The sequence below is a fragment of the Symphalangus syndactylus genome, chromosome 9, assembly GCF_028878055.3.
Source record: "Symphalangus syndactylus isolate Jambi chromosome 9, NHGRI_mSymSyn1-v2.1_pri, whole genome shotgun sequence".
NCBI classification, from domain to species: domain Eukaryota; kingdom Metazoa; phylum Chordata; class Mammalia; order Primates; family Hylobatidae; genus Symphalangus; species Symphalangus syndactylus.
Window position 1 is genome coordinate 132,120,591 of NC_072431.2, and position 20,669 is coordinate 132,141,259.

At 38.2% G+C, this 20,669-nt stretch overlaps 1 pseudogene; it reads right to left on the bottom strand.

Annotated features, from left to right (window-relative positions):
* Positions 1 to 2,157: 2,157 nt before the first annotated feature.
* Positions 2,158 to 6,767, bottom strand: LOC129490782 (peptidyl-prolyl cis-trans isomerase A-like; annotated as a pseudogene).
* Between the last annotated feature and the right edge of the window lie 13,902 nt (positions 6,768 to 20,669).

Here is a 20,669-nt window from a genome sequence, read left to right on the forward strand (position 1 = left end):
TTATATGTATATGATACATTTTCTTTATTCATCTGTTGATGAACATTTAGGTTGTTTCCATCTCTTGGCTATTGTGAATAGTGCTGCAATGAACACCAATGTGCAAGTATCTCTTGGAGACCCTTTTTCAAATATTTTAGACACCCAGAAGTGATATTGCTGGATCACATATTATTTCTAACTTTTAAAATAACCTCCACAGTTTCCTATAGTAGCTACACCATTTTATATTCCCACCAACAGTGTACAAGTGTTCTAATTTCTCCACATTCTCACTACCACTTGTTATTTTATGTTTTAGTGATGGTAGCCATTCTAACAGGTGTGAAGCCATATCTCATTGTGGTTTTAACTTGCATTTCCCTAATTATTACTGATGTTGGGTATCTTTCAATACACTTATTGACCATTTTTATATTTTCTTTGGAGAAGTGCTTGCCCAATTCCTTTCCTTTTTTTTTTTTTTTTTTTTTTTTTTTTTTTTTTTTTTTTTTACTGGATTGTTTCTGTTTTTGTTGAGGTATAGAAGTCCTTTATATATTCTGGATAATACCCCCATCAGACTTATGGTTTGCAAGTATTTCCTCCCATGCCTTTTCACTTGGTTGTTTGTTTCCTTTGCTGTGCAGAAGTTGTTCCATTTTCTGTAGTCCCATTTGTCTTTTTTCACTTTTGTTGTCTGTGCTGTTGGTGTCATAGCCAAGAAATCATTGCCAAATTCAATAGCTAAAACTTTTCCCCCATGTTCTCTTCTAGAAGTCTTATAGCTTCAGTTCTCATTTCTTTAATCCACTTTGAATTCATTTTTGTATATAGTGTAAGAAAAGGGTCCAGTTTCATTTGTCTGCATGTAAACATCCAGTCGTCCCAGCACCATTTGTTGAAGAGACTACCCTTTCCCCATTGTGTAGCCTTGACACTTTTATTGAGGATCATTTGATCGTGTATATGAGGATTTATTTCTGGGCTCTCTATTCTGTTCCACTGGCCTTTATTTGTCTTAATGTCATTATCATGCTGTGTTAAATATTGCAGATTTTAAATGTTTTGAAATTAGAAAGTGTGAGGCATCCAGCTTTTTCTATCTCAAGAATTGTTTTGACTATTTGGAGCCTTTAGTAATCCCAGATTAATTTTTGAAATTTTTTGCTATTTCTGCAAAAAAAAAAAAAAAAAAAAAAAAAAAACACCGTTGAGATTTTAATAGGGATTGTATTGAATCTATAGATCACTTTGGGTAGCATAAACATTTTAACAACATGAATTCTTTCCAAGCAGGAACACAAAATATCTTTCCGTTTATTTGTCTTTTTCCAACTTATCAATATTTCAGTTTTGATATAAATTTTTCAGTTTGGTTAAGATTATTTTTAGGTATTTTAATATTTTGATGTTATTTTAAATGTAATTTTTAAAAAATTTTCCTTTTAGATTGTTCATTGTTAGTTTATAGAACTTTAACTGTTTTTTGTGTGTTAAATTTTAATCCTGCAACTTTGCTAAATTTATTACTTCTGACAAGTTTTGTGTGTAATGTGTGTGACACCTTTAGGGTTTTCTACATACAAGATCATGTTGTCTACAAACAAAGAACATTTTCTTCTTCTTTTCCTATTGTGTGCTTTTATTTCTTTTTCTTGCCTTATTGTTCTGAATAGGATATTGAGTATTATGTTGAGTAGAAGTGGTGAGAACAGGGATCCTTACCCGTTCCTGGTTTTGAGAAAATGGTTTTAGCATTTTGCCATTTTGAGTATGATGTTAGCGGTGGACCTCTTACCTACGGCATCTATTACATTGAAGTAAAATCTTTCTATTCTTAGTTTGTTGTTTTTATCATAAAAGAATATTAAATTTTGTCACAATTTTCTGTATTAATCTGCTAATGTAATGTATTACATTGATGAATTTTCATGTTCAAACTAAATCCCACTTAGTCATAATATATAATCCTTTTAATATATTGTTGAATTTCATTTGCTAATGTTTTGTCGAAGACTTTTATGTCAATATTCATCAGGGATATTGACCTGTGGTAGTTTTCTTTCTCGTATCTTTTTCTGACTTTGGCATCAGGGTGGTGCTGCTCTTATAGAATGAGTTTGAAAATATTCCCTCCTTTTCAATATTTTGGAAGAGTTTAAGAATTGGTGGTGGTTCTTTTTTTGTTGTTATTTAGTTTTTATTTCATAATCATAAACTTAACTCTGCAATCCAGCTAGGCATGGAAGGGAACAAGAAAAACATGGAACCCAAAGGGAACTGCAGCTAGAGCACAAACATTCTAGGATATTGAGAGCAAATGGGGTGGAGGGGTGCTCTCCTGAGCTACAGAAGGAATGGTCTGGTGGTTAAGATAAAACACAAGTCAAACTTATCAGAGTTGTCCACAGTCAGCAATGCTGATCTTCTTGCTGGTCTTGCCATTCCTGGACCAAAGTGCTCCATGGCCTCCACAATATTCATGCCTTCTTTCACCTTGCAAAGACCACATACTTGCCATCCAACCACTCAGCCTTGGCAGTGCAGATGAAAAACTAGGAACCGTTTGTGCTGGGTTCAGCATTTGCCATGGACAACATGCCAGGACCTGTATGCTTTAGGATGAAGTTCTCATCATCAAATTTCTCCCCATAGATTGACTTGCTGCCAGTGCCATTATGACTTGTGAAGTCACCACCCTGACACATAAACCCTGGAATAATTCCGTGAAAGCACGAACCCTTACAACCAAGTCCTTTCTCTCCAGTGCTCAGAGCATGAAAGTTTCCTGCCGTCTTTGGAAACTTGTCCGCAAACAGCTGGAAGGAGACGCGGCCCAAGGGCCCACCATCCACGGCAATGTCGAAGAACACGGTGGGGTTGACGATGGCTGATAGTACAGGGCACCCGACAGCAGAGGCACCTGCAAAGCTGGTGGTAGTTCTTTAAAAGTCTAATAGGATTCTCCAGTGATGTCATTCAGTCATGGGCATTTACTTTGTTTTTCTGGATTCTTGATGTGTGTTTTTTTGGTTTGGAATTTCAACTTTTATTTTAGACACGGGGGTACATCGGCAGGTTTGTTACATGGAAATTTTGCATGATGCTGAGATTAGGGGTCTGATTCGCATCACCGAGATAGTGAGCATAGTACCCAATAGGTGTTTTGTTTTGTTTTTTTTTTTTTTAACACACTACCCTTTCTCCCTCCTCCTTCTAGTAGCCTGCTTTGTCTATTATTTCTATATCATGTTTATATGTGCTCAATTATTAGCTCAATTGTAAGTGAAAACGTGGTATTTGTGGTATTTGGCTTTCTGTTTCTGTGTTACTTTGCTTAGAATTATAGCCTCCAGCTGTATCCACGTTTGTACAAAGGACATGATTTCGTTCCTTTTTTTTTTTTTTTTTTGAGATGGAGTCTCGCTCTGTCACCCAGGCTGGAGTGCAGTGATGTGATCTCAGCTCACTGCAACCTCTGCCTCCTGGGTTCAGGTGATTCTCCTGCCTCAGCCTCCTGAGTAGCTGGGATTACAGGCGCGCACCACCACGCCAGGCTAATTTTTGCATTTTTAGTAGAACTGGAGTTTTACCATGTTGGTCAGGCTGGTCTCAAACTTCTGACCTTGTAATCCACCCACCTTGGACTCCCAAGGTGCTAGGATTACAGACGTGAACCGCTGCACCCAGCTAATTTTTGTATTTTTAGTAGGAACAGGGTTTCACCATGTTGGTCAGGCTGGCCTTGAACTCCTGACCTCGTAATCCGCCCACCTTGGCCTCCCAAAGTGCTAGAACTACAGGCGTGAGCCAGCATGCCTTACGTGATTTCGTTCTTTTTTATGACTGTGTAGTATTCCATGGTGTATATGTACCACACTTTCTTTATTTGATCTACCACTGACGGGCACCTTGGTAGATTCCATGTATTTGCTATTGTGAATAGCACAGCAATGAACATAAGAGCATTCATCTGTCCTTTGGCAGAATAATTTATTTTGCTTTGAGTATATACCCAGTAATGGGATTACTGGGATGAATGGTAGCTCTGTTTTAAGTTCTTTGAGAAATCTTAAGACTGCTTTCCACAGTTATTTAACTACTTTACATTCCTACCAACAGTGTGTAAGTGTTCCCTTTTCTCCACAGCCTTTCCAGCATCTGTTGTTTTTCTTGACTTTTTAATAATAGCCATTCTGACTGGTGTGAGATGGTATCTCCTTGTGGTTTTGATTTGCATCTCTGTGATGATTAGTGATGCTGAGCACTTTTTCATGTTTGTTGGCTGCCACTTGTATGTCTTCTTTTGAGAAGTGTTCATGTCCTTTGCCATTTTTAATGGGGTTGTTTTATTCTTGCTAAGTTCCTTATAGATGCTGCATATTAGGCCTTTGTCAGATCTAGTTTGTGAATATCTTCTCCCATTTTGTGGTTATCTGCTTACTCTGTTGATAGTTTCTTCCTGAGCAGACATTCTTTAGTATGATTAGGTCCCACTTGTCTATTTTTGTTGCATTTGCTTTTGGGGACTTAGCCAAACATTATTTCTCAAGGCTGATGTGGAGAAGAACAATTCCTTGGTTGTCCTCTAGGATTTTTATAGTTTGAGGTCTCACATTTAAATCCTGATCTATTTTGAATTAATTTTTTAATATAGTGAAAGGTAGGGATCCAGCTTCAATCTTCTTCATATGGCTAGCCAGTTATCCCAGCAACATTTATTGAATAGGAAGTGCTTTCCCCATTGCTTGCTTTTGTCAGCCTTGTAAAAGATCAGATGATTGTACGTGTGTGGCTTTATTTCTGAGTTTTCTATTCTGTTCCAATGGTCCATGTGTTTATTTTTGTACAAGTACCATGCTGTTTTGATTACTGTAGCCTTATTGTATGGCTTGAAGTTGGGTAGTATGATTCCACCAACTTTGTTCTTTTGGCTTAGGATTGCTTTGGCCATTTGGTCTTTTTTTTTTTTTTTTTCGGTTTTACATGAATTTTAGAATTGTTTTTTCTAATTCTGTGAAGAATGACATTGGTAGTTTGATAGGAATAGCATTGAATCTGTAAATTGCTTTGGGCAGTATGGCCATTTTTACAATATTAATTCTTTCAATCCATCGGTATGTAAAGTATTTCCATTTACCTGTGTCATCTCTGAAATCTTTCAACAATGTTTTGTAGTTCTCCTTGTAAAGATCTGCTTGGTTAGTTTACCCCTAGGTATTTCATTTTCCTTGTGGCTGTTGTAAGTGGGATTGTGTTCTTGATTACACTCTCAGCCTGAATCTTGTTTGTGTATAGAAATGCTATTAATTTTTGTACACTGATTTTGTATCCTGAAACTTTACTAAAGTCATTTATTAGTTTTAGAAGCCTTCTGGAAGAGTGATTAGGATTTACTAAGTATAGAATCACTTCATCCTTGAAGAAACATAGTTTGACTTCTTCTTTATCTATTTAGATGCCTTTTATTTATTTAACTTGCCTTATGGCTGTGGCTAGGACTTCCAGTACTCTGTTGAATGTAAAAGGTGTCAAAATTATTCCAAGCACATTTTTGGACCACAGTGCAATACAAATAGAAATCAATACCAAGATCTCTCAACATTACACAACTACAAGGAAATTAAACAACTTACCCCTGAATAACTCTTGGGTTAACATCAAAGTTAGGGAAGAAATTTTAAAATTCTGAAAATAGGGACACAACTTGCCAAAATCTCTGAGACACAGCTAGTGTTAAGAGGAAAGTTTAGGGTGCTAAATTCCTTCATCAAGAAATAAGATCTCAAATTAACAGTTTAACTTCACACCTATAGAAACTAGAAAAAACAACTAGAATTAGCGAAGAACTGAATGAAATTGAGATGCAAAAATCCGTACAAAAGATCAATGAAACCAAGAGTTGGTTCTTCGAAAGAATAAGCAAAATTGATAGACCTCTGGCTACATTAACAAAGAAAAAAAAAGAGAAGAACCAAATAAGCACAATCAGAAATGACAAAAGCAGTATTGCAACTGATCTCACAGAAATACAAAAGATCCTCAGAGACTACTATGAACAACTCTTTGCACACAATTAGAAAATCTAGAAGAAATGTATAAATTCCTACAAGCACACAGTCTCCCAAGATTGAATCAGAAAGAGATTGAATCCTGAATAAGCCACTATCAACTTCTGAAACAGAATCAGTAATAAAGAACCTAGCAACCAAGAAAAGCCCTGGACCAGGTGGATTCAGAGCTGAATTCTACCAGACATTAGTACAAGAAGAGCTTATGCTAATCCTATTGAAATTATTCCAAAAAACTAAGGAGGAGATACTCCTCCCCAACTCATTCTATGAGATCAGCATCATCCTGATACCAAAACATGGCAGAGACAAAAGTATGAAAAAAAAAAACTTCAGGCCAATATCCTTGATGAACACTGATGCAAAAATTCTCAGCAATTTACTTGCAAACCAAATCCAGCAGCACCTTGAATTTATCATCCCACTGTGTTCTGATCTGTAATGATTCTGCTGAGAGATCCAATGATAATCTTATGGAGTCTTCCTTGCACATGATGAGCAAATATTTTCTTGCTGCTCTAAATATTCTCTTATTGTTTATAACTTTTGGCAGTTTATGATATGTCTCAGTATGGGCCTTTGGGGATTTATCCTAATTGAATTCCTTTGATCTTCTTGAATTTGGATGTTCATTTACTTCTTTTGATTTAAGTTTTCTTCCATTGTTTCTTCAAACAAGGTCTCTACTTCATTCGCTTCTTCTTCAATTCCCATAATGTGTGTGTTAGTCTGCTTAATTATCTCCTTTAGGTTTCTTCACTTTTTTCCACTTAGTCCTTTAGAATTTCTTCATTTTTATTTTCTCTTTTTATTTCTAATTTCAAATGGCCCATTTTCAAGTTTGGTAATTCTTTCTTCTGCTTGATCAAACATGCTGTTTATCCCTTCTAGTGAATTTCTGAATTCAGTTATAGTATATTTTAGCTTCATAATTTCTATTTGGGTTCTTTTTTATAGTTTCTCTTTGTTTATATCTATTTTGTTCATGCATCATTTTCCTGATTTTGTTTAGTTGTCTCTCTGTGCTGTCTGGCAGCATACTGAGCTTCTTTAAGATAAATATTTCAAATTTTTTGTTAGGTAATTTATAAATCTTTATGTCATTATTGTTAGCTTCTGGAGGTTTATATTGACTCTCGTTGACTCTCATTGAGTCACGTTTCTCAGTTTGTGTGCCTTGTCATTTTTTGTTAATTTTTGCATTTGACAAAAACAGCCAACTCTCCCAGTCTATTTGCTCATTCTCATGCTCCAGCTAAAGACATACCCAAGACTAGGTAATTTATAAAGGAAAGAGGTTTAACTGACTCACAGTTCAGCATGGCTGGGGAAGCCTCAGGAAATTTAAAATCACGGTGGAAGGGGAAGCAACCACATCCTTCTTCACACGGCGGCAGCAAAGAGAAATGCAGAGTGAAGGTGGAAAAAAGCCCCTTATAAAATTATCAGGTGTCATGAGAACTCAACTCACTATCATGAGAACAGAATGGAGGTAACTGCCCCCATGATTCAATTACCTCCCACCAGATCCCTCCCATGACAGGTGGGGATTATGGGAACTACAATTCAAGATGAGATTTGGGAGGGTGCGCAGCCAAACCATGTCACCCTGTATTTGTAGAATGGCTTTATACAGGATAAGGCCTGCATCAATCAGCAAACTGGAAATTCAGAGGGCCTCCAAAAACTTTAATGAGGATAAATTTTCTTGGTGCTTGTGCATGTAATTTCCCAATTAAAGAGGTTTACTGTGTTTCGTTTTTCGTTTTTTGGGAGCCTGCAGTCTTTTTTTTCTCTCTAGTGTCTGTCTGAAGTACTGCAGGTTCTCTGGATCTGCAAGAAGCCACTGAATTCTCTTTTTTTGTTTGCAATCCCAGGCATCCAGGACAGGCTTGTTCCATTAGTTCTCCAGATGAGACAGAAAGCAGTTCCTCAGGCAGCCTCCCCCAAAGCCAGAATATAGCACTCATGTTCCACTCTTCTCTTTCCCTCCTAAGGAAGAAGCCGCAGCTGAGTGCTTTCTCTGGATTATGGTGAGTGGTGCCAGCTTCTATCTGAGATATTATAAGTTCTCTGGCACTGTCACAAGCCACTAAGCACTCTTGTTCTCAGCGGCCCCCACATCCAGACTATGCCCATTTCCCATGGCAGAGTTCTGAGTCAGGCAAGATAGAAATTAGTCCTTTGGGCAGCCCACCAAAAAGCCAGAACATGATATGTACATTCCACTCTTTTCTTACCCTCCTCAAACATAAGTTGAGAGTTGGGTTTTTCCTTCAGACCACAAGCTATGTCAGCTTTGGGGAGGGACTGATGTGGTTGAAATTAAACAGCTTTTCTTACCCATTTTAATGCAGCCGTTCTTGGCTTGGAGCTTTCCTTGTGTACTGAGACTTTCTAACTGGCTTCTGGGGTTCTCATAAAGGTTTTGGACTTTATACATTTGTTGTCAGTGTTTTTGTGAGGAACAGAGTCTGAGGCTTCCTATTCCGTCACCTTGCTGCCATCACTCTCCTATGTGGCACCTTTTGATCCTTGATTGATAACGGAGTAGGCAGAGGATGATGATGATTTCATAGGTGAGAAAACTGAGAGTCCCAGAAACTAATGACTTGTCCAAAGTTACTCAGCAAAGAAGTGATTGTTTTGCTTACAAATGCATCCCAAGGACCTGAAGTGCCAGGTACCATATAAATATTATAGGGGTGTGTGTGTGTGTGTGTGTGTGTGTGTGTGTGTGTGTGTGTGTGTATGTATATACACAGACAAACAAAATCAAACCCAGAATATTTGCCTTTAAAATCTGTACTCCTATCCCCCTGAGTCCTTAGAAAAATGACAGTTCCTGCATAAACAATATTCAAGCTCTAATCTTTCCATACCCAAGCCATTTGTTAACTGTTTTCATTCACAATTCGGTCTTAATTTGCTTATTTAGCAATAACAGTGAATAATATATACAGGGTCTCTGACTTTACTATCCAACAGAGTGTCACTTGGGACTACGTTACAGATTTTAATTTTTTAAATTGGTTGGCTTTAATATTTCTTAGCTTGCCCTAGGCTAGTGGGTTCTCCACCAGGCAATTTTGCCAAGAAGGGGATTTGGCCAATGTCTAGAAACATTTTTGGTTGTCACAACTGGAGGTGCTATTACCATCTAGTTAGTAGAGGCTAGAGATGCTGCTCTGCATCCTGCAATGCATAGAATAGTCTCCGCAATAAAGGATTATCCAGCCTAAAATTTCATTTACACAGAGGTTGAGAAATGCTGCCCTAGACAAACTAAAAATGATGCAGAAGAGGTTCACCTTCTTTATCTTTCAGCATCACCTTTATCTCTCCACCATAACTCTTATGTAGGCACAGATACCCATGGTTCCAAGACCTTCATGCTCAGCTCTCCTCTGAGATGCATTTATCTAACCACAACTGATTATCTGGATCTTTGTGACCCATTCAAATTATTTTTTCCTTTTTGATCCTATTCTCAGGGAGCTTTGTAAAATGATCAACTAACGCCATATACTAAGAACCTGTAACTTGGTTTCTAGTTTACAATGAGTCATAATGGCCAAATACCCATTGAATAAATAGGAGTAGAAAATTTTAGAATAACGTGTTTTCTATCATTCCTCCTCTGTGTCAGGGTATAATATTTTATTTTCACTAGCCAAATGAAACCCATATCCCAGCCTTATCATCTGAAATAAATGCATCCCATGGGACCCTCCAGAGTAGCAGGTGGATGGGTGGGTATAATTCAGACAGAAGGTAAGGAAAGAAGTTTAATCTCCCCAAATTGCCAAGAATATTTCCCTTATAATTAGGAAAGTGCATTCTGAAACTCTGCATAATTTAAAATACACTTTATGTGCTAATGGAAAAGGACTGAGAACAGACATAAATCTTTCCTATACATAATCAATACTATCAAAATGCCATGGCAAAAATACTCCTCTGATAGAAACAAAGACAGTTTTTAGGATTTCGTCTAGAGAATGTCAGGCATATGAGAATGCCTTCTTATTTATTTATTTATCAGTTTGCATGTTTCTTTCCAATTACTTCCATAAAACACTCCATCCAGATTCAAAGTGAAATTTTACCTTTATACCAAATAATATAGAGAGTGAAACTAAATCAAAGAGATAAAGGAAAAAAGAAATAGCTGCTACTGGGAAATTAAAAGGGCTATACTCCTCCCAAAACCCTTATCAAGTGATAATCACAATTATTTATTTATATGATCATCTCAACAGACTTGCTACTCCTTGAAAACACCTTTTATCTTTTTCATCTTTGTATTTCTTTTGCCCAGCACAGTGGCCAGCATATAGTAGAGACTCAATAAATGTTTGTTGCATCCACGAATAAATGCACGAGCTTATTAATTTTAATTGAGACTTAATCTCCAACTTTACTGGAAGCCTAAGATTGAAAAGAGAAAGATAAAAACACACATTACAAAGAAAGAAATGATGTGTTGTGATGAAAGAAAAATTGACTTGGTAAATATATGGTATAGCTTATATTAAATCTGAGGGAAAATCAATCTATAATAAGCCATTATTTCATTACTTGAATGAGTTAATGAATGAATGAACAAATAGAGTAAAAAGGGAGTGAGTCCACAGCCATTGAAGTCCTTCTAAGCTATCCAAAATTTAGTGCCTACAATGAAATGCTGAGAATGATTCTGGGATTACAAAGCTGAGGAAAAACTCCATCACTTACAATAATTTCAGGGATGGTTCTCAATCTTTAGCTGCACATTTAAATTACCTGAAGACATTTTTAGATACTTTGTCCAGCTATTCTTTTCCCCAGAGCCATTAAATCAGAACCTCTGGGGTTGGGACCCATCCAAGCATGAGTAGCTTTTAAAACTTTCCAAGTGGTTCCAATTACAGTCAAGGTTGAGAACCACTGGCTTCCAGTGGAGTGCAGAAAAGTAATCAAACAAAGTTCATTGAACAAATATCTGTAGGTTACCTAGAGTAAAGGAATGAATGGGAATTAACTTCAATTCAGCATCTCCTGCATACTAAGTGAGGTGTTACTGTTTAAATTTGTTGTCTCATTTTATTCTCACGACATCACTATGAGGTAAACATAACAACGTTATCCACAGTTCAAAGAAGAGGAAATTAAGTCATGGATGACAGAAACACAGTTCCTACTATGAAGGAGTTTTTAAAAACATGAAAGGAAAAACATAGAAAAACATATAAATGTATATATATTATATACACACACATACATACACATACACACACACATATATGTATATGAAAAAAAGAGAAAACTTGAACTCAGGAGACCTGGGTTCATCTCTAAGCACCACACTGTCACTAACTATATCATTTGGGCCACTCATTTAACCTGTTGGAATTACCAGAATGAGAACAATAGGGTTAAATATAAAATTTCATAATTTCAGCAAAGGTACAGCTGACACAAAAGTAATTATAGCATGGTAATTAAAGAGACATGACATGTGTCACAGAGGGAGGGCTAGCCAACAGTCTGGCCTTTAAGGGTATTACAATCTGACTGATGATGCTATAGTTTACAGGAAGCCTTTGACTTTGCAGATCCAAAAATCTACTGCACACTGATTTGTTTCTAAGGGACTGATACATGATAACCCAATTTCAAATCTTTAATGTGTAAACCATGCTTTCAAAGCATTTCTGTGCAAAGAAAGACTTTTTTCTGTTAACTTTGTTTAAGCCCAAGATAGCTTGGGTGTATAAATTAGGTCTGGGAGAAGAAATGGTGATAAGGAATTTTCTTCCTGGTCTCCCCAGGATGTTAGCATTTACTTCTTTTCCCCTTCAGGTGCAGTGCAGATTATCAAGAAGTGAGCAGGTAAACACTCCATTTTTTTCTCTTTGAGGTTTCTTTTACTACATTTCACCAATACTATACACTTATATTAATATTGTCTTTCTATAATACAAGTACTATCTCAGCTTCTCATTAGTCAGCTTCAGCTATTTCACTCTAAAGTATTAGTTTACACTTCATTGTGTTACACCTCCAGTCATATAATAGAACTGAGAACATGAGGAAATGGTCCTTGTCCAGGTTCTGCCTCTGATCGCCATGCTGCCTTGGACAAATAATCTTTCTGAGGAGGGGGTACACTTTTTTGCAAAAGAAAGATAAAAATGTTACTACATGCCTTTTTCATATATTTATTTTCATGAAAAATCATACAGTAATTTACCCATCACGCACTGGAGATTGAGTAATTTATTAATACACTTTTCCTTATTCTTTCACCTGATCCTCTTGATTGGCCTTCATTTTCTCACACACTATCTCCACCACTGATTTACAGCAACAAATCACTAATCTCATTGCTAAACTTAAGCTCTCCTTTATCGCACTTCTAGGGGTTAATTTTGACTTGACATTCTGAAGGTATTTTACTGTTTGCCTTAGGTTCTGATGATACTTCTATATAGAGCTTTATAATTTACCATTGTTTTTAATGGCCTTTTATGAACCTGACGTCTCCAGGAAAGGGACAGAATATGTTGTTATTCCCACTTAACGGAAGACAGAGGAGTGACACAACAGGGAGACAACGGACTCAAACTCATTTCTTGATTCTAAGTATTCTCTCCACTGAGTATGCTCTGGGTTCTGTGACTCTATCCTATTTTACTAATCATTTTGGATCACTGGGCAGTTATTTCATTACTAAGGTTTTACTTTTCTCCTTTTAAAAGAAAGCTAAGATGGCCTTAGTCAGGTCTTTCAGGGAAGTGCATAAAGAATAGGGCAGAGAAATTGAGAAAGTCTAAAATAACATATAGAATATCAACTGAAATTAATTACAGAGACTTTAAATTAGTCCCATAGAAGAAAAGTTTAAGTGGTTGGGTGTCTTTTAATCTAGAAAAATAAAAAGAAGCCCAAGCAGCAACCTCATTAACTTACTTTCTCTACATCAAAGATTAGGACAAGGGACATTGATCTATTTTTCGCAGAACTAAATAGAGATGCAGCCATAGGAATTTAAGCCAGAACTTCTTGACTTACAGAATGATTAAACACGGCAACAAACTCAAAAGGCAATCTTCTTATGTAGTCACTATTCCTGATGATGTTAAAAGCAGCATTCTCACGGATGAGAAAAAAGGTGATATGAGTGATTCACAGGCAAAAAGTACCATCACTTTGGGGACATATCAGCATTTTGGAGTAGCGGAAGTGGGAGATGATAGTTTTTCAAGCATATTTAATATTATAATATGCATTTATAAAATTCAAATGGCTTTATTATTTTCATAATGTAAGCTAAAAAAGTCAAGTGTAAGAAAGTCTTATACTCAAGCCAGGAAGGTTCTCAAAGGAATCAGAGTAAGGGTTATGGGAATATTTTATGTTTATAAAATGAGGGCAGGAGTGAACAGGTGTTGGGAACAGGCCCCCAAATCTGCTGGCCCCAAAACCGGCGTAAACAAAATCTCTGCAGCACTGTGACATGTTCATGATGGCTATGACGCCCACGCTGGGAGGTTATGGGTTTACCGGAATGAGGGCAAGGAACACCTGGCCCACCCAGGGTGGAAAACAGCTAAAAGGAGTTCCTAAACCACAAACAATAGCATGAGCTATCTGTGCCTTAAGGACATGTTACTGCTGCAAATAACTAGCCAGACTCATCCTTTTGTTTCCCATTTTAGTTCATCTGTAATCTATACATACAATGCTTATCACTGGCTTGCTGTCAACAAATAGGTGGGTAAATCTCTGTTTGGGGCTCTCAGCTCTGAAGCCTGTGAGTCCCCTGATTTCCCACTCTACACTCTATATTTCTCTGTGTGTGTGTCTTTAATTCCTCTAGTGCCACTGGAATTAATTCCTTTAATTCCTCTCCACAACTGAGCTGGTCTTGGCAAACAGGTTGTTTAAAACAAACAAACAAACAAACAAACCTTTGATACACAGTTACATCATGTTGCAATGACTGAGCTACTATCAGCTTAGAGGCAGAAGACCAGACAAGAGGTCTGGAGTTCTATGTCAGGGCTCCTGCTAAAAGTTGAACAAACACCTGTCTTCTATCGTTCAGTTATCCAACACTTAATGAATGCTGAACATATGCCAGACCCAGAGTCAGGCACTTTTTTAAAAAGTTAACATCTCGGCCGGGCACGGTGTCTCACACCTGTAATCCCAGCACTTTGGAAGGCTGAGGCGGGCAGATCACGAAGTCAGGAGATCGAGACCACGGTGAAACCCTATCTGTACTAAAAATACAAAAAATTAGCTGGGCGCGGTGGCGGGTGCCTGTAGTCCCAGCTACTCGGGAGGCTGAGGCAGGAGAATGGCATGAAGGTGGAGTTTGCAGTGAGCCGAGATCGCCACTGCACTCCAGCCTGGGTGACAGAACGAGACCCCGTCTCCAAAAAAAAAAAAGATCTCTGACCTAAAAAAAAAGAAGCAGCAGCAGCAACTTAGAATCTAATGTTAAAGGCAGACAAGGTATTTATTATATGTAACAATAGGGGATGGAGAATACTAAGTGCAATAGGCTCCAGAGACCCAAGAAACAATAGGGAAAAGCGAAGCTTAACTTTTCTTGAGTATAGAAATAAAGAACGTAGGTTTGAAAGGAAGTAAAAGTAATCCCAAGAAAAACCCCAACACCAAAACTTAACTCCTTCCCTCCTATGATATAGTATCATCAACCTCAAACAAATTTATAACAAGATATACAAAAATCCACACACTACCTATTAAATAGAGCTATTATGTATTTCCCAAACGTGGAATCATGGAAACAGTTCCTTAAATCCAGGCTCTGCATATGGAAAGTAAATTTTGGCCACTAGAAATTGCTCTGGATATGCATTTTAAAAATTTCAAAATGACCCTGTTTCTTCCTCTGCAAAAAAAACCACAAAAAACAGGTGCATGGAAACCTTCAAATTTCAAATTTATTTCCTATTGGATGCAAAAATAATCTTAAATGTTGTTTATGGCATAAAGCTGAAGGCTGCCTTTTTTCTTCTTCTTCATTGGCCCAAGTTCCAGAAACAGCTGAACAGATGTTTCTGTCAACATTCAACAACCAAATAACTCACCTTTGCAGTAAAATCAACTATGAAAATTTAAAACCCTAAGGATAATTTTTCAGCAAGTGAAACAAGTTAGGGAGACAATGACTTCAAAAATCTCGGGTATAAGATCTCTCTTGGCAAAGAAACTACTGTTCAAGCCAGATTAAGTCACTGTTTACTCTGTATGCACAGTGTATATGTCATAAGAAGACATGGTTCCTGCCCTCGAGTGGCTTGGTTCCTAATAATTAATTTAAGCAACAATATCAACTAATGAAGACAAATTCAGTTATGTCTTACTTTTTCACTATATATGCTTTTGAAAACTGGATGCAAATGAATGGCTTTTATTTCTCGTCATTTCTAAGTGGAAAGCAGAGTCAAGATATTATCTGTGTGTTGTGCCCAAATTGAGAATGTTTAAGGTACTATCTGTATGTTACAGTTTGAAGGATAATCAAGATACATCCTGTTTTTTGTACATAAGGTGAAGGATGTTGTGATGGTTGATTTTATGTGTCTTCTTGACTGGGCCACAGGATGCCTGGGTAGTTGATCAAACATTACTCTGGGTGTTTCTGGAAGGGTGTTTTGGATGAGAGTAGCATTTTAATTGGTAGAACAAAACAGTTTTCCTTCTATAATGTGAGTAGGCCCAATCCAATTAGTTGAAGACTTCAACAGAGCAAAAAGACTGACCTTCCACTGATTAAGAGAATTCTCCAACAGACAGCCTTTGGATTTCATCGGCAGTATTGTCTCTTCCTCCCTGATGGCTTCTGAGCTGGAACACTGGCTCTCCCTGGGTCCCCAGCCTGCCAAACCACCACGCAAATTGGACTTGCTACTCTCTAAAGTTGCATGAGCTAGCTCGGTATTTTATATATATTATGTACTTTATATATATCCTATTGGTTCTGTTTTACTCTCTTCTTTCTCCTGATGCCCCACCCCCACCCCACCATGCTTACTCACGGGCCAGTTAGAGCTTGTCCTCCTGCACTACCTAACACGGAATCCTCACAATTAGTCAATCTTTGGGGTCAAACAACAAGGTCAAGGCAGGTCTAATACAGTCTCAAGCACAATACACATATGGAAAAAGAGCTCAACAAGCAATGAAAAGAACTGGGTTCTAGTGCCTGCTCTGCAATAATTCAGAATGGAATAACCTTGGGAAATCTATAAACCAACTACATGGGTTTAAGTTTTCATCTTAAAATAAGAGTATCTGAATAAATGATACATAATTTCTCTTCTGATTTTTAATTTCTATGTCAATGAGTACAGCTGTGGATTGCCGACTCACCAACTGATAGACTATTTACTTGAGCCATTTCTCACTGGCTTGATTAGCAGATAGCAACCTTATTCCCATTTCCCTGTCTTGACCAAAGTGAGCCCTGGTTAGAATGTAATTTCAGAGACGCCATGTCTTCATTTATGGTTTATTTCAATTGACTGAGTCACCTTAAGCTTTAAGTTCTGTCTCCTTAGCTTTCAGTTAATGGTAATAAACCACTTAAAAGGTTGGCTCTTTTCCAGACTCAATGTATTCAGAATGCAAGCAACTTTGCAATCACCCCCATCTCCAACAATCCCTCTTCACACTTTACCATTTTTTCATTTTATATTCTATGGAGAAAAGAGAAAAATGTTCCCCTTGACTATTAAGGATATTTTAGAATGAGACATTGTACTGGTACTTAGGATTTGCTATGAAACAGCTTTCTAGGATAGGGGAGATTTGAATTGTAATTTAAAGGAAACAAATTCTACGACTTAATGGGAAAAAAAGTACTCTATGCATTTGATGAAAATAAAAGGTCCATGGGCAAGAAATGAACAGAATCAAGGTGTGAAAAAAATAAATGAATAAATAAATTAAATAAGTGAAAACAAAGTAATGAAGAAAGGTAGAACAAGATTGGCAAATAAATGGGATATGAGCACCCCTTCCCCTGCTGTTTACTCCTTACCAGTGGCAGATACTGCCAATTGCTTACGATGGTTTTCCTGTTGAGCCCAAATACTTCCTCTCAATCCAGAACCCAAAACACCCACTAGCAGTCTACTGCAGATGGTGCAGTCAGGGAAACCTATGTCATCCTAGATATAATGGAAAGTGGCACAAATACTAATCAAATATCTGTCATTCACTAGGTAGGCTGTGAGATAGATGCTGTGGAGGATTAAAAAAAAAAAGGAAACTCCTTGCCCTATCTCCAAAATGCTTGTAATTTAAAAAGCAAGAACTGATCAAGAATTATTGCTCATAACAGGCAGAATGGGAAAGGTGCTTCATAAGAACAAAAAAGTAAGTAATACAGGTTCGGCTGGGCATGGTGGCTCACGCCTATAATACCAGCACTTTGGGAGGCCGAGACGGGCAGATCACGAGGTCAGGAGATCGAGACCATCCTGGCTAACATGGTGAAACCCCATCTCTACTAAAAATACAAAAAATTAGCCAGGCGTGGTGGCAGGCACCTGTAGTCCCATCTACCCGGGAGGCTGAGGCAGGAAAATGGAGTGAACCCAGGAGGCGGAGCTTGCAGTGAGCCGAGATCGCGCCACTGCACTCCAGCCTGGGCAACAGAGCGAGACTCTGTCCCCCACAAAAAAAAAAAAAAAAGTAATACAGGTTCAAGGAGCCACAGATATTGAAGCCATCCTGACAGGCTGACAAGAATTGCACACTAGGTTCTGGACAGAAATAAAGTTGTAATTAAGCATTAATCATGCTGCACTTTAGCCCACTTCCTTGTTGCTAAAAGTCAGATAGCACTACATACTGACCATTTGCATCCCCATTGTTCCTGTAGATAGAATTTCTGACATGAGGGTCATAAGACAGGATCTCTGGTGTTCGAATCATAAGGCGTTTAAGGATCACATGTTTTTCAGACCCTGAATTTCAGCAACCAGTTTGAAGACCCCCACAAAGAAATGGGATTAGCGTAAGTATACAGTTTTTTCATCTCCCTGTCCCATGATTTCACCCTGCACTCTTGAAATGATCAACAATCCACACTTTGCCCCACTTCAAAACCCTTAATAACCCTAGCACCAAACCACTTGGGGAAATGGATTTACAGTTTCATCCCACCTACTCATTCAGTGACCCTATGACTAAAATGCTTTTTCTGCTGAAACCCAGCGTCTTAACTTATTGACTTGCTATATGCGCCTTGGGAAATGATCCTATTACAGTTACAATATCATTTGTTTGTGAGAAACTAGACAGGCTTCTGCAAGGAACCAGCATCTGTGATAGACTTCAGATACTAGGGAGAACTTCAAAGATGAAGATGGCTGGAGAGAACATGAAAAAGGCATGACTGGCCTGGAAGGAGAAGGTACTGATGAGCTCTTTCAGGAGCTTCCAAATGACCCAGCAAGATCCAGAGAGATATGATGTGAGTGCTACAGAGAAGGATCCATGAAGCTATTTAGGGGCCCACCATGAGTCACCTCATTAGCATAAACTCAGGCATGGTTGAAAAAGGTGTATTATAAATAACAAAGATGTTCTTCTTATCCCTACCACTAAGGAAATTACGAGAGTTTTAGGAGCTCTATGTCACAATCCAGGGGCAGAGATGAAATATATATTTCTTACTATGTCACAAGCTGTTACAACAAAATACCATGCACTGGGTGGCTTAAACAAAAGACATTTATTTCTCACAGTACTGGAGGCTGGAAAAACCAAGATCAGGGTGTTGAACACTCACCAACGTCTGCTGAGGGTCCTTTTCCTGGCTTGCAGATAATGGCCTTCCCACTGTTTACTCATATAATGGCGAGAGGAAGCTCTGGTGTCTCTTTCAGTTGTTATAAGGGCACTAATCTTATTGTGGGGGCTCTACCGTCATGACCTCACATAAACCTTATTGCATCCCAAAAACCCAGCCTCCTAATACCATCACATTGGGGGTTAGGGCTTCACCATATAGGTTTCGGAGGAGCACATTCAGTTCACAATATGCAGGAAGACAGTCCATGTGGAAATGTCCTCCCCTTGTAGGAAGAGAGGAAAGTTGAGGCAGACAAAAGCAGCCAGTGTGTTCAGGCATAGGCCACCAGCCAGACCCCAAACTATGTTAGGCACCAAGAGACCCAAGGAAAAATACACACTGTCTTTAATAGTAGTGGATTATTAGTATACAACAAAAGTACTTGGCAGGGAGAGAGCAAGATATATGGGTTAATGAAGCTTTGCACAGTTCTGAGATGCCTATGGGTGTGTAACCCTTCTCCTCCTGCTGTTGAGTCCAAAGCTCATACCATCTGCCACAGCACAGCCAATCAGTTGAAAGACAATGTGTGTGGGCAAGGAAAGTGACTTTATTTGGGAGAGCCAGCAACTGAGAAGATGGTGGACTAATGTCCTAAAGAACTGTATTAAGCTAATAGGAATTCGGGGCTGCTTTTAGGTTAGGGGAAGGGAAAAGAGGAAAGGAGATGAGGTTAAAAAGTTACTTGATGACCACAGACATCTGGGAGGCAGCAAGGATAAACTGTCTTTGGTCAGGTTAAAATCCTCCTATACATTTTTAACGTAACACTGTTAATTTTGTCTATACCCTCCTTATCTTCTTGGCGGTTAGTTTTGGGGATGGATTATTATTATCCTTGCTTTAAGGTTAAACTATAAACTAAATTCCTCCCATAGTTAGCTTGGCCTATGTGCAGAGATAAGCAAAAGTGGCTAACGTAAAAGATGTCATCGTGGAGGAGTGCTTAGGAGCACAATGGAGACGGATGTGCTCGGCCTCCTTTTCACTGCTACATTCCCACCCCCATCCCTAAGTGAGTATGGCCGCAAGTCTGGAGCTCGGCTCCTGCTTTTTTTTCAGGTGGTGTGATTCTGCTGTCTTCCTATCCCCCCAGGGATTGGAAGATACAATTGTCTTTCTAATCCCAAAAGATTGCTTCCCCTGGAGAGAAAAATTCCTCCAATGCCAGGACCAGATTTTACCAGTACCTGTAACCCCACACTAAGATTACTGCCTGGAATACAACAAATCCTCAATATTTTTCCTGGGAGTGATTCAGCTAGAAGAATCACCTTAACTATAAAGTCATTTCCTTGATTATTCAATCATGTATTTATTGAATACTTACTATGAGCCAGCCTCTTTTCTAGGCACTGAAAATACACAGATGAGTGAGGAATGATCCACAAAGCTCAGTCTCATGGGTCTAAGTTATATAAAGAAGGTTATATAAATTTAAATGAGTTGCTGTTATGGCTGGCTTCATATAAAAATCCAAGCAGAAACTTTCTAATTCATCAGTTCACCCAGCTAGGCATTCATTAACAATTCAGCCAGTAGCTATTGACTGCCACCTGATTGGGAGCTCACACAGATGAGGAAAATATGGTGCTTTTACTGGAGAAGTTCACCATCATAATCACAGGGAAGTACAGTGTACCATACGGTAGGTACTAATAAATGTTTTCATAAATATCAGTGGGCACTGAGAATAGGAACCAGGCTATAACAGGAATCAACAAGAGACTTGG